This window comes from Caretta caretta, chromosome 18 (assembly GCF_965140235.1).
Source record: "Caretta caretta isolate rCarCar2 chromosome 18, rCarCar1.hap1, whole genome shotgun sequence".
Taxonomy (NCBI): Eukaryota; Metazoa; Chordata; order Testudines; family Cheloniidae; genus Caretta; species Caretta caretta.
In genome coordinates, this window is record NC_134223.1 from 9,709,735 (window position 1) to 9,723,161 (window position 13,427).

Sequence of the window (13,427 nt, forward strand, 5' to 3'; positions counted from 1 at the left end):
GAAACCTGTCAGAAGTAGGATTAGATCTCAGCAGTTCCTACCTCACAATCCTTTGATAAATCCATTAGGGAGACATGGTGGGTGATGTGATATCTTTCACTGGACCAAGTTCTTTCTAGGCAGGACAAACACAAGATGAAACTATCAGAATCTGGCAATTAAGATTTAGTGGAGTAAGGTAAGTCTATTTACTGTGACGAACGTAGTACCCCGGAACAGACTCTGTCAAACAAACAGTTTCAAGAACGCTTTCTGCAAGCCTATAGATTACTTATGCTACATATTTCAGCCTTATGATGGAAGCTAGATAGAAGGCTGCTCTCCTTACCTGGACCTCTATGGAGAAACTTATACTCTAATAAAAACTTAAGCACTTAGTTCCTATGAGCATCTCGGACAATGCTCAAAAAGAATTGAGCTGAAATGATTAGTATGTGACCTAGCAGAGGACACTCACTAGAATCTAAATATAGCCACATCTCTGGTTTTCCAAGAGCTAAATGCAGCTGGAGAAGGCTGGATAGTTGACCGATAGATTAGAATGGGTGACTTAGATCCCTCCCTTCTTCTCGGTTGGGTTTAAGGTGGTTTATATATACTGGGTACCTTTATATTCAGTTCCATAGTACTCAGGTATTGAATATTATATTTCTAGTATTGCAAACAGCAGCTACAGACCTAAGGGATATTTAGAAAAATGTGAAGCCAGGTGTGGCATTGGCAATATCCTCTTTCTTTTGAGCCAGCAAAGTATTTTCTACCTATTTATCTATGATTGTTCACACAGGGTCATAGATATGCATGATGCTATGCATAAAGAGAGTCTCCATGTCCCCAGGTTGCTGACAGTCTTAAACACATAATCTTAAGAGCCCAATGATTTCAATGGGAGTTTGATTGGACCCCAATTTTCTACAACTGCATCCTGAGACATTCTCTCGCCTGTTCATTTTTTTAACTAGCTGTTCACCCATCTCTGTGCTACCGAATGGCACCTTTTACATTCTCCTTGTACAGTGTCAGGTAGAGACAAAATTTATTTCACAGCAACAGTTGTCTACTGACAAGGAGACAATCATAAGTAGTACACTTTCTCCATAGGTGCACATATATTACTGTAATTGCTTCCTCCTTGTTTTATTCTCTTCTATATAGATTTTTATATTGTGCTCATCACTGTAGCATTCAAGAGCCTTCCAGTAGCTCATTAAGCAGTATGACTAACATGTCACATTTGTTCTTTCACCTGCTTCCCAGAAGGAGACGTGTTTGTGGTAGAATGTTTTGTTATTTTAAAAAATTACAAATGTAGCAACGCTTATTTTAAAGAAGGCAAAGTCAATGGAATGCTCCTTGCACTTGGAGCAGAAGGTGATGAGGTTTGTGAAGGTTCTTAGTTCCTGTGGGAGTTCATTGTGTTTGCAATTGACGCTGCTCTAGGAATTATGACCAAATGTAGTGATTAAGCCTAATGTTTGTCTGAAGCAACATAAAAAATTTTTTAAAAAAATCTCATTTCCATATATGGCTTAAATTAACCCTTTTTTTCAAAATATTTCTTTTTTTAAAATCATGCAAACTGATGAGATCTGGCACTTGTATGAAATCAAAAACAGAGGCCACTTCCGTTGACAGAATTTCATACCTAGAAATTTCATACCTAGGCTTTATTTATCTCCAGTTAGCAGCACAAGATTTTGCTTTAATATTGCTCAACATTCCTGTAGAAATGCGATGCTGTCCCTGTGAAGCACACATCCAAACGCTGAAAACAGAACTAAGTCGAACTTATCCCACCTTGCCCAAAAGGAATTACTTGCACATTCCCAAACTTCAGGAACTGGCAAATGTTCTCACCTGTGCATTTCACAGCTCTTCATTCAGGTTAGAGCCATCTGGGTCTCAGGTTTTAAGATGCCAGGTAACTCCCTGCTCACTAAGCTGATATAAAGGATATACGAACATATACATTCAGACAGGAGAACAGTAAAAAATACACACACACACACACTTTTGCCCCTCAAGACAGTTGGGCTGAGACATCTAAAGTGTATTTACAAAATGAAGCCATCACCCCACTCACCCTGAATATAGTCAGAACTCAACAGGGAAGTTCTACTGATGTTGTGATGCCAAAGCTACTGTAACAATCTTATTTAAAAAAAAAAAAATCAAACTACTTTGACGTTCATGGTAATTGGCAGCTAAGCAAACTCAACCATAGTTGTGTAAAAGCAAACATCTTTCCGTACTACTCAAACTTTATATTCTCAGTCCCATCCTCAGATATCTGGGCACAAATGGGGGTGAATTTTATGATCAACTCTTGCTGCAAATGCAGTCCGGCGCTACAGAAGGGATCACCCCACATACTCTCTTGTTCAGAGCAAGCCCTGAAACAGATCATCAGTTTTCAGAAGCCGTAACTATTGACACAGAGCCAGAAAGCAGAATTTTTGTTACTTCGGGCTTCTAACACATCATCTCTGGGCATAACACATGCTGTAGTTTGCAGACACTCTGAACACATTTCGTTAATTTCAAACCAAAGCGACTACCCCGAGTCTACATATCACTTTGTCAATTATCTTCAGCATCAAATCTTCATGGCTTGATCCAAAACTCACTGCTGTTTACCTTGTGCTTTTAAGAAGGGGGTGGAAGGCCTCCCAAAATCCCATTCTGTTAGGTGCGATGACCAGGGTTGTATCAGAAGCGCATGAGCTGAGGTTTATTTATTGCTTTCTCAAACACCAATGCCATCCCCTGTGCTTTAGAACCCTTACTCCTGGGAATGCATTCAGAAGCAAAATCCATGGAACGTGACTAGGCTTAGCACCCTCCCCCGAAGAAACTGGCCCCTTAGGTTGGGATTAACCTAGGAAAAGCTCCCTGTTTCAGTCTGTAAACCCCTGCAGAGCAGGCTCTATCTTCTTGTCTGTCTGTGCAGCACTGCCGTTCTGTGGGTACTGTGGAATCACTCACTTCATACAATGTCTAAGTGTCTCTAACTCCTTGCTCCTGCGTCCATGGAAAATTGTCCCATGGTTACTGTTCTTTGGGTTACAGAACTCTGCACAAATCAGTTTCCACAATGTGTTGGCTTTTACATTTATGTGAAGCATTAAAAGTGTCAGCCATCTTACATTGCCATAAATGCTGGGGTTGGTCTGAGGCCTTTTCCCATTCTTTACTCTATTGTCTCCTTCAGTATGGTAGGGTTAAAAAAAGAACTAGATAAATTCATGGAAGATAATCTGTCAATGGCTATTAGCCAGGATGGGCAGGGATAGTGTCCCTAGCCTCTGTTTGCCAGAAGCTGGGAATGAGCAACAGGGAATGGATCACTTGATGATTCCTGTTCTGTTCATTCCCTCTGGGGCACCTGGCATTGGCCACTGTCAGAAGACAGGATACTGGGCTAGATGGACCTTGGGTCTGACCCAGTATGGCCGTTCTTATGTCTTATGGTGCCTTCTCACTCGTAGTTCCCGCCCCCCTTCTGTTTTTAATTCAACTGCACTTCTCTAATATCTTTCAAAGCCCTGCCACTTCCCTCCTGCATTTTGATGACTCCTACTGTATTACATCACCTCCAAAGTCTTTTTTTTACCCTCTTCAGCTGAAGTAAAACAAGCTAAATAAGGTCCAAAGTCATTCTTCTTAAAAGGACTGACTGGATCTACCCCACCCCCCATGTTCCTCTTGATCCTGTCTCCCAAGTAATTTTCCTTCAATACCCTTCAGAATTTTAGATTATCTCCACTTGCAGTCTCCTCCTCCCAGTAGAAGCCTATTTCCTATATTCAGCAAAACATTAAAATTGCCAACTGACCATCTTTCCTCATTTCCCAGTCCAATTCCCATAGCTTCAGAATAAATACTGCCTCTGTATATCAGATGTGGTTTTGCGTAATTTTTTTTATGCACACTAAATATTTTGCAAACAAAACAGCTAAAATTAAATCAGATAGCGAGAGTAACTTTCAAACACTCACACCGCTAGGAAGCTCCCATCACCACTCCTGACCATGTTTGCCATCAGAACGCTGACACGACTGTGCCCAAAAGTCACTGCATGAGACAAGGGTGACAGCTACTAATAGTTGCAACATGAGGATAAGATGCATTTTCACAGAACTGTAAATTCTGCTTGAATCACAGTGTGAGTTAACTCATTCCTTGCTCAATGGCACAAAATTTGGAGTTACACCCACAACTGAGGAAAGTTATCTGCTTTGGGTAAAAGACCTGAGAAATTCTAGCCTGAGAAAGCACCTGGTAAAGTTTCCAAGACCTACAGGTGGGTCTCCGCATGGGTTTGGAGTGTGGACGAAAGGTGGCAGGAAAGCCCGAGCCTGACAGGATAAGTTAGAATAATAAGTCAATTAATAAATTAGAGAAGAGAAAGAAAAAAGAAATTTTAACTGAAATGGTAGAATGCAAGGTGTAGGGGAGAGGAGAGGGAAAGAGACAGAAACTGAAGACAACACAGGGGAAAAAATAGACCAGGGCCTATTACAAGAAAAGGAAGGAAATAACAAAAGCATGAGAAATGCACTGAACAGTTACAGTGGAACAGTGGTCAGGGAATCACTGGATGAATTTCACTGGTATTCCGATAATTTACTCAAACCTTTGTCTATGCTATTGGATCAGCTCTGTATAGTTGGCCAAATACTGTTCGGGCAATGTATTATTTTACAATAATATATTGAACTCATTGTTTCTTTCCTTCTTTTGCTGTTCAGCCAATCCTAATTGTAAGTTACTCACCAATGTGCTGAGGGTGGTATGACTGGTCATGCTCCTTTCTCTTCTGTTCCTATGTATCTGAGGTGGAGGTAACCTATTAGTGCATCTAATCTGTCTTCACAATTATGCAGGATTGTTCCCTGCAATACATTCTCATATGATTCATAGTTAAGTGACTCAAGCAATGGGGCTTTCACCATATCCCTTGGGAGACTGTTGAACAAACTCCTTGACCCCTCTAATTCATCTTGAAGTAAATTAACCCTGTACATACCAGCTGGTCCTGTGTGGCTCCTGTAATTTGTTCAAATGACCACTTGAGTCAACTATTCATAACATGCATTTTCCAATTCTCTGTCCCCCCGTGCATGATCTACTCCTAACAAATGCCTTTGTATCTAATATATCTGGGAGCAAAGGGAATGGGAAATAAATGACAAGAGGAAGGAGATGAAAAAAGGTTAATGGCTGACTTTAAGACAATTAAAATTTTACACCTAAAGGATATAAGAGGCAAAGACTGAAGGCTTTTGAATCTAAGTGGTAGCAAGGCAGGTTCAAGAAGAGAGAGGCGGTGTGCTGCAACACGTTTATTTTCAAAGCAAATGGAAGGAATGGCTTGTCTCTTCTCTAAATACTGTAACAAACAGAATTTGTCACTGCTACAGCTGAAGGTAAGATCATTTTGAAAAAAAACTGGACTAGAACATACAAAATTCTAACCAAACTGCCTAGTAAAGTCTTTTTGGATGTTGTCACGCATTACTCACACACTCCTGCCAAAAGAACTGTTAGAACAAAATAAGCTTGCTTTTATTTCTACCACCAATTGTATTAGCATTACTGTCAACTTAAAACATTTACCTGTGTTATTAATACCATCTTAGATTATTAGAAGTTTTTTGTCATTACTTATTCTCTGTTTGCTTTCTGCATCCCTTGGGTAATAGTCAGCTTCACTAACAGGTGGTTAGTACAGCAATGTTTGGGTTTCAGGGGTTTGCTAACAGGTTTTAAAAACAGCTATTTTAATTAAATTTTTTAAAATTTTAGAAACATTTCTAGCGGTTCTTGTAAAAAACTGTTAGCTGGTTTGCTTTTAATAAAGACCTAGGGTAACATTTTTAAAAGCCCCTAAGCGACTTAAGAGCCTAAACCCTATAGACCTTCATAAAATAGATGTGCCTAAGTTACTCCTGAAAATGAGACTTAGGCTCCTTACCTCTAGTACATAATTGGGGTTTTTTGTTTGTTTGGGTTTTTTTTTTACAACACACCAAGTAGCAGAAGTCCTTTTGTTCTCCCACAATATGCCTGTGTGCAAGTTCCCCTCAGCAAAGCCACAGACTGTATCAAATTGGCGTTAGACAAGTAGAGTTTTCTGCTGACTACCTCAGTTTCACTTTTTCCTTCTAGCTCCCACTGCTGCAAAAGTTCACATGCACAATCATCAGTCACATACTTAAGCATATACAAAACAAGGACTCTTGAGAGAAAGTCAGAGGCCCAACTCTCCGCTGCCTTGCACTGTGTCATCATTTAGATCAGTGCCAAATGGGCAGTAAACACAACTGATCAGGAAGTGTTCACATCCCCTTTGCACTGATGTGAAGAAATGCACAAAGCACAAGACAATGCAGAAGGAAGGTCACCATTTAATTTTCTTACAGTTAACATAAATGAAGAATGATTCTTCATTCTGACACTCTTTGGAAAGGTACAAGCACACACACACACTGGAATGCCAAAATATGATCCGACGTTCAGAATAACCATAAGCCCACATATGATTTATCAATATACCCTGTCAAACGACAGGCTCTCAGCTAGTAAGATAGAGTGAACCATTATGAAGTCATAGCTCACTATACTAACAACAACAGATGGTATTAAGATTGCTTTAGTGACATATTCCATGCTCAGTTGCTCAAAAAACAGGTTTTTCACAAGAGTTGTAAAACCAGTTTCCATCTCTCTATTTTAGAAGACTAGTTTTCTGTTTATACCGTATTTAAATTGAGTGTTTTAAATTTCTTAGACTTTCAACTGCTCCTCCTTTGTCTTTGGGAATGAGCAAGGCTGACTTTCAACTGGACTTTATTTGCTCCCAGGTGGTTGTTATTAATTTTTAACAAGAGAAAGTTAGAAGGCAATATGAGGGCCATGAAAGTTGCAGTTACACATGAGAAAAGAATCTCTATAAAGAGCAGATCTGCTAGCGTGGTCATAAGACTCAGGCCATGTCTATACTGCCCTGCAGTTTGGGCCACTGGGGTGTGAACAGCAGTGCACACCAAAGAGCTACGCTGTACCTCCCCTGCGTGGACACCACGGCGAGAACTTAAGTTCCTATTTCTCATTAATGTGACCCTGTTTGAAGAGGGTTAATGCAAATTAAGGACCTTTTGGTTTGTTCCTGCAGCATCCATACAGGGAACTTTTAGCACAGGACTTTGGTGCACGCTGCTATTCACACCCCAGTAGCCCAAACTACAGGGCAGTGCAGACATGCTCTTACTTCCACTATTCATGAGTGAGACAATCAACATGATTCACAGAAGCCTACACCAGTGCCAGTGGGTGGGGTCTGGATCAGACTGGGAAAAGCCAAGTAGCGTAGCTAGGAATCTTTCAGACTCCTGGCTCCAAACTGGTCCCAAATGTCTCTCTCTTCCCTTTTAATACAAAAAAAAAAAAAAAGACATTTTACCTAGCAATTTTTCTACTAGCCCCCATCTCCATAAACTCCAACTTCCCCCCAAACCCCTGCCCACCTACAGAAGCGGGATATGTTCACTATAAATCAATTACACAGTTTAATCCCTCCTCAGTATTTTTGCTGGAAGTTCGGTCCTCAGCTCAGAAACCTGGCCAGCTGGTAAGGCAAATTTTCTTCTTTGATTAACCATTCCACTATAACCAGGTGAATTAAAACACACTAGAGATGCTGAAAACACCAGCTTGGGAAATATTAGGTATAAATCTATGCTTAGGCATACAATCTTCTCATATGAGATAGCAGTGCCAACTCGTTCAAGTTGAGGAAGCACTCCAATCTTTCCCCCATGTTACTTGCAAGGCAGCATACTGAAAGTACCCCCAAGGGTCACCTCAGAAGTTAATGAGCATCCAGAATTCCCTAATATTCTGCATCATTTCACCCTGGCAAGTTTTCCCTCTAGCCTAATTCAACTGTGCTCATCAAATGCCCACAAAGAGTACTAATAAAACTGCCTGGAATTATAAGCTACCCAAGCAATGATTGGATAATGAATTACATACAGCTGGCGGGTGCAACTTTATTGACAGGACAGTTGTCTCAGTTGTAATATACATGCCAAAGTCATCTTTGTAGTTCTCTATCATATCAGCAGTGAAATAATCCTCTCATACCCTCTTGACACCCAGATACTATAGCAATTACTGCCCTAGCCCTTCAGTATTATTGTTTACGTTGCAGTAACACCTAGAAACACAAAACAGGATAGTGGCCCCACCGTGTTACGTACTGTAACAAACAGTCCTTGCCCCCCAAAGAGCTTACAGACAAGATAAAGGGTGGGAGAAAAAAATATCTTATCTCCATTTACAGGTGGGGAACAGAGGCAGCACAGAGAGATGAAGCAATTTGCCGGAGGTCACACAGGGAGTCAGTGGCAGAGCCTGCAACTGACTCCAGAGTCCCTGCTGAATCCCTCAGACAGAAGGCTACCCGTTCTCATAGGGCAGAGGTACCTGAAAAGGATACCCACGGTGAAACCCATTGATAGCGAGAACTCCCATTGATAAGGAAATGGCATTCAAGTCCCGTTTCCAGCATGCAAACTGCAACCCCGATTAGAGCAGGGGTGGCCAAACTGCAGCTTGCGAGCCACGCGGGGCTCTTTTACAGTTGAAGGGTGTCTCAGGTGTCCCCCCATTCTCCACCTACCAGATGGGGGGAGGGGGGGGTGGGGACAGACAACTCATGGCTTCTGCCCTGCAGCAGGATGGTGGGGCTAGGGGCTTCGCCCAGTGGGGAAAGGGGTCTCCAGGCTTCAGCCCCAGGGGAGGTGCCTACTGAGGCTGAGGGTTTCAGCCCCGCTCTTGCTGAAGACCCGAGCCCCGGCAGGCACCTCCCCAGCCACACCACCCTGCCGCAGGGCAGAAGCCCCCAGCACTGGAGGTTGCATCCAGCTCTCGAACTTCTGAAGATTATCATATGGGGCTCGGAGGATCAGTACATTTGGCCACTCCTGGATTATAGGGTGCTTGGAGGGCTAACCAGAGAAGGTGATCTCAGTGCAAACCATTTCCAGTTCCAGGAGATGTTCGGCCCGCCCTGTTATGGAGGCTCACTGTACAAATCCGAGACAATCTGCTTCAGAGGCAAGTTCCCTAACGGCAGCGCCGCCAGAAAAGTCTACAAGTGGCCTGCGGACCAGCCACTTGGAGGAACTCCGGGATCCCACCCAGCACCTTTGAGGCAACGCAGAAGCCCTCTGGGACCGCCCGGTGCGGCAGGGATCCTGTTCCCAGCCTCCGGCCAGGGCCAGGTCCATGGCCAAGTGTTACAGCAGGAAAACGAAAGCGACTTACTCCGGGCCAAGGCGGAGGAACGAGCCCGTCCGGGAAGCGCGGACAAGAGGGAGCCGCGCAGGAGAAGCGCCGGGTTTCTCCTGAGGTAGGGCATGGAAATCCGGGGGCAGGGCGTGGCACAGCCCGACCACGGGAGACCAGGGCGCACCGGAGCGCGGCCAGCCCACCTGCGCCCCGAGCGCACCGGGCGGGGGAGGCGCCTCCGCCGGAGAGCGCTCGGAGCCTACCTGGAACCGGGGCGCCAGGTCAGCGCACAGCTTCCCCCGGGAGGCGCCAGGCTGGGTGAACAGGTCCCGGCGGCTGGGACGGACTCAGCTCCCTCCCCCGGGCACGGGGAGCGAAGTCCGCGGGGGAAGTTACCGGGCTCCGCGAGGGGCGCGTCCTGCCCGCGCCCGGGCCCCACTCACCTGCGCGCCTCGGGCGCCGCTCCATGCCCAGGGGCCCTCCCCAAGCCCTGCTGCCGCCGCGGGCGCCGCCTCCTCCCCATGGCAGGGGAGAGCCAAGGCGGCAGCAGGAAGCCGGCAGCAACCGGGCGGCTCCAGCAGCGCCCTCCCCGCGGTAGCTCCACGCCCCCCGGACGCCGCGCCCGGGTCCTAGAGCCTCCTGGCACGACACAGCAATGAGGGGCGTGTGCGGGGACGAGCACCTCTCTGCGCAGCATGGCGAGGGGGCCCTTTCCAAGCCGAGAACCGCCCTAGCCAGTGAGTGGGCTCGGGCCGGGGCCCACTGGGGTCCAGCCGGCCCTTGCTGGGGCCTCCGGCCTCCCTAGACAGGCCTGGGCTCCGGGTGCGGCAGCGGGGTTCTGCTCTTCCCACAGCTGCTCCTTCGCCTACAGCGCAGGGGCGTTACTTGACATTCCCATAGCACCTCTCCTTCCACCGGGACCCCGGCGCTCCCTTCCCCAGCCCTGCAGGGCCAGGCCCCAGGGCAGAACAGTCAATGGGCCCCCCACGCACCCCTGTGGACACGGCCCACCGGCTGCGCTGCTGGGCGCACTCTTCCGGCAGGGCCAGGGCTTCCACGTGCCCACCCCGTGGGGTTGCCAACTGGCTAATTGCGCAAACCCAAAGACCCTTTCCCTGCCCCGAGACCCCTACCCCACCCCACCCCTGCTCACTCCATCCCCCTCCCTCCGTCACTCGCTCTCCCGCACCCTCACTCACTTTCACCAGGCTGGGGCACGGGGTTGTGATGCGGGAGGGGGTGAGGGGTGCAGACTCTAGGAGGGAGTTTGGATGTGGGAGGGGGCACGGGGCGCAGGATCTGGGAAGAAGTTTTGTGCGGGAGGGGGTGCAGACTCTGGGATGGAGTTTGGGTGCAGGAGGGGGTTTGGGGTGTGGGCTCTAGGCTGGGGCAGGGGTGCAGGAGGGAGTCAGGGGGTTGGCACTTACTTCCGGCAGCTCCCGAAAGCAACTGGCACACCCTTGTGGCAGCGGCTCCTAGGCAGGGGGCCAAAGGGAGCTGGGGAGTCGGCACTCAGGGCGTTTAAAGAGCATGAGAGCTGAGGTTCCCATGTAATCACTTGTCTCCAGGAGCTGGGTGTCTAAGAAAACTTCAAATATCACGGGACTTGTGATAAATTCACAATCATTAGCAACAATTTATTTCGAGCTATTGGCTCAAAGGACACGTTGTAAGGAATAGACGGTGCCAAAGACTAGATCACTGCTCAACAGAGGTTACAGTCCATTCTGGGATTTTCAAGAGACTAACAGAGTAAGGAACCCAAATTCCAATTGGAGTTGGGTGCCTAACTCCCTTTGGCATCTTTGAAAATCCCCCCTAAAAGCATAAGTGGGCATAATGTAGAAAGATAAACATACAGTTCCCGAGAGGCCAGGGTGAGGGCGGTGCGGTCTTGGCAGCATTAGGGCACTGAGGAGTGATGTCAGAGCAAGCAGTATCTTCAGGGGGGGGGCAGGATCTCCCTGGATGAGTGACTGCTAAAAAGATAAGGAATGGCAAGAGTGATCCAGCACCAGAATTTCCACCTGACAGCTCCCAAATACAGTGGTCAGCCAGGAAGGATGGGTCTGCTGTGGAGGATCAGGGAGAAGAACGCAGCCCCTTAGAAGCCCCTGCCTGTTGATCTTTAGACCCCGTCTCTGGTTCCCTGTCTGCCCCATCCCAAGCGACTATGCTGGGGTTATTACAGCCGACAAGACTATAATATAATGGGAGGAAGAAGGAAATGATCTGTTGGGAAACTCGCCGCTCCTCAATGCGACTTCCTCTGAAGCAGCTGGTGCTGGCCACTGTCAGAGCCAGGGTCCTGGACTAGGTGGACTTTGGGTCTAATTCAGCCTGGCAATTCCTGTTTTCCTACAAATTAAACCCTGTGAGGAGAGGACTGACAATGAGGACATAACCCCTCAGTACGTTTTCCTTATTGAAAGGCCTTGCCTCCAGGCTCGCTGAGAAGAACTGACAAACTTATGGCATTTTCAGGGCCCTTACTTTGTCCTCAGCCACAAATCTTGCCCCAAACTGGGTCCTGGCTCATCTCCTTTTTCAGTCCATAAACTGAAAGTGCATCAAATCATTGACCTTGGACAGAGATCTTTATCCACATTTGTCCCTGCCTGGTGTCACTCCATTGTGAGTTTTTCAATGGAAACATCCAGGTGGAACAGAGGGGGCATTCACTCCTCTGTGGAACACACAGGAAATGAGGCCTAGACCCCTGAAGTCCCTAAAGTGCAAGGAAGGTGTCTGCAGTCAGGCCGAAGGTATGAGGGCACTTAAGACATCCACTTCTCTCCATTGAAAAAATAGGCCATATTGCAGATAATCCACATTGTCCCTGCCCTCTGAGGGATGGTGGGAATGGTATCATCTGTCCCACCCTTTTGCACAATCAGCTAGTGAAATTTCTAAAGCACCTTGTGATCTTTTTGAATGGTACTGGTGTCTACTAGTAGTAATGGTGCTCTGAGGCCCCTACCAGGATCGGGGCCCCATTTGATAAGTGGGGCACAAAGCCAGAGCAGACGCAGTCCCTGCTCCAAAGACGGTATACATTAACAAACATCAGATATAAAATGCCAGATGATCACTATAACTGAGTATTTTGACTTTCAGTTTTCTATTTGCTGTGGTGCACTAAGGGCCCGATCCAAGGTCAATCTGAAGTCAATGGAATGACGTAGGTTGACTGCAGTGGCCTTTGGATCAGGCCCTAAGAACAAAAAAAGAAACCAGAGCCGTGGAGTCTCTGGGTTGGAGAGCAGCCTTCTCCTCTGCACTTTTGTTTTAATCTCTGTTTACCACGGTGTTTTCAGGCATATCAGCTTTTAGTAGGTCAAGAGCCCCACTCACAGGCTTTTGCTTTGGTTGTCAGTAGTTACATCTGTTGTGCTGTACTGTGAATATGGCACTGGGGAGAATGCAAATAAATATCCCATTTACTCAATGGCTGGAAAGCAACTTTGGTGCAAAAATGAACTAAGTCATCCTGATCCCGTGAGCATGGCCAGGCTGATGCTTGAGGGTTAATTGCTCACCTTCCTCTTTTCCTCTGGATTTGTGGTGTTTTCCTTTGGGCAGCTTCTTTGAATAATGTAGCAGATGCAGCCTCATAAAACAGCAGAAAAGGGCAACCATAAAATCTGATTTTGTTCCCCGTCTCCACCAAAGGCTTTGACGATCAAACAATCTTTTTATGAATAGGCTTATCTCTAACTAGGGCTATAGATGCAGCTAACAGGATTTTTATGGCACCTCTACTTTGAAACCTGTGTTTAAAAATACTGCCTTTTCCCCAAACATGCTTGTACATCAGAATATAAGAACAGCCATACTAGGTCAGACCAGTGGTCCATCTAGCCCAGTATCCGGTCTTCTGGGCCAATGCCAGGTGCTTCAGAGGGAATGAACAGAACAGGTAATCATCAAGTGATCCATTCCCCGTCACCCATTCCCAGCTTCTGGCAAACAGAGGCTAGGGACACTTCAGAGCATGGTTTTGCATCCCAGCCCATTCTGGCTAATAGCCATTGATGGGCCTAACCTCCATGAATGTATCTAGTTCTTTTTTGAACCCTTTTATAGTCTTGGTCTTCACAGCATCCTCTGGCACAGAATTCCATATATAG

At 46.4% G+C, this 13,427-nt stretch overlaps 1 protein-coding gene across 6 annotated transcripts in view; it reads right to left on the reverse strand.

Annotated features, from left to right (window-relative positions):
• The window catches only part of TMEM51 (transmembrane protein 51), a 35,200-nt gene extending 25,312 nt beyond the window's left edge, over window positions 1-9,888 (reverse strand). For 2 of the 6 annotated variants that reach the window (XM_048825101.2, XM_075121136.1), the window contains exon 1: window positions 9,741-9,888. The gene's annotated coding sequence lies outside the window, so the exon portion shown is untranslated. Of the gene's footprint in view, window positions 1-41; window positions 116-1,857; window positions 1,942-9,333; window positions 9,436-9,560; window positions 9,669-9,740 lie in introns of those variants that run through there. The other 4 variants (XM_075121134.1, XM_075121135.1, XM_048825105.2 and 1 more) reach the window with 4 other exon arrangements.
• Window positions 9,889-13,427: the final 3,539 nt, after the last annotated feature.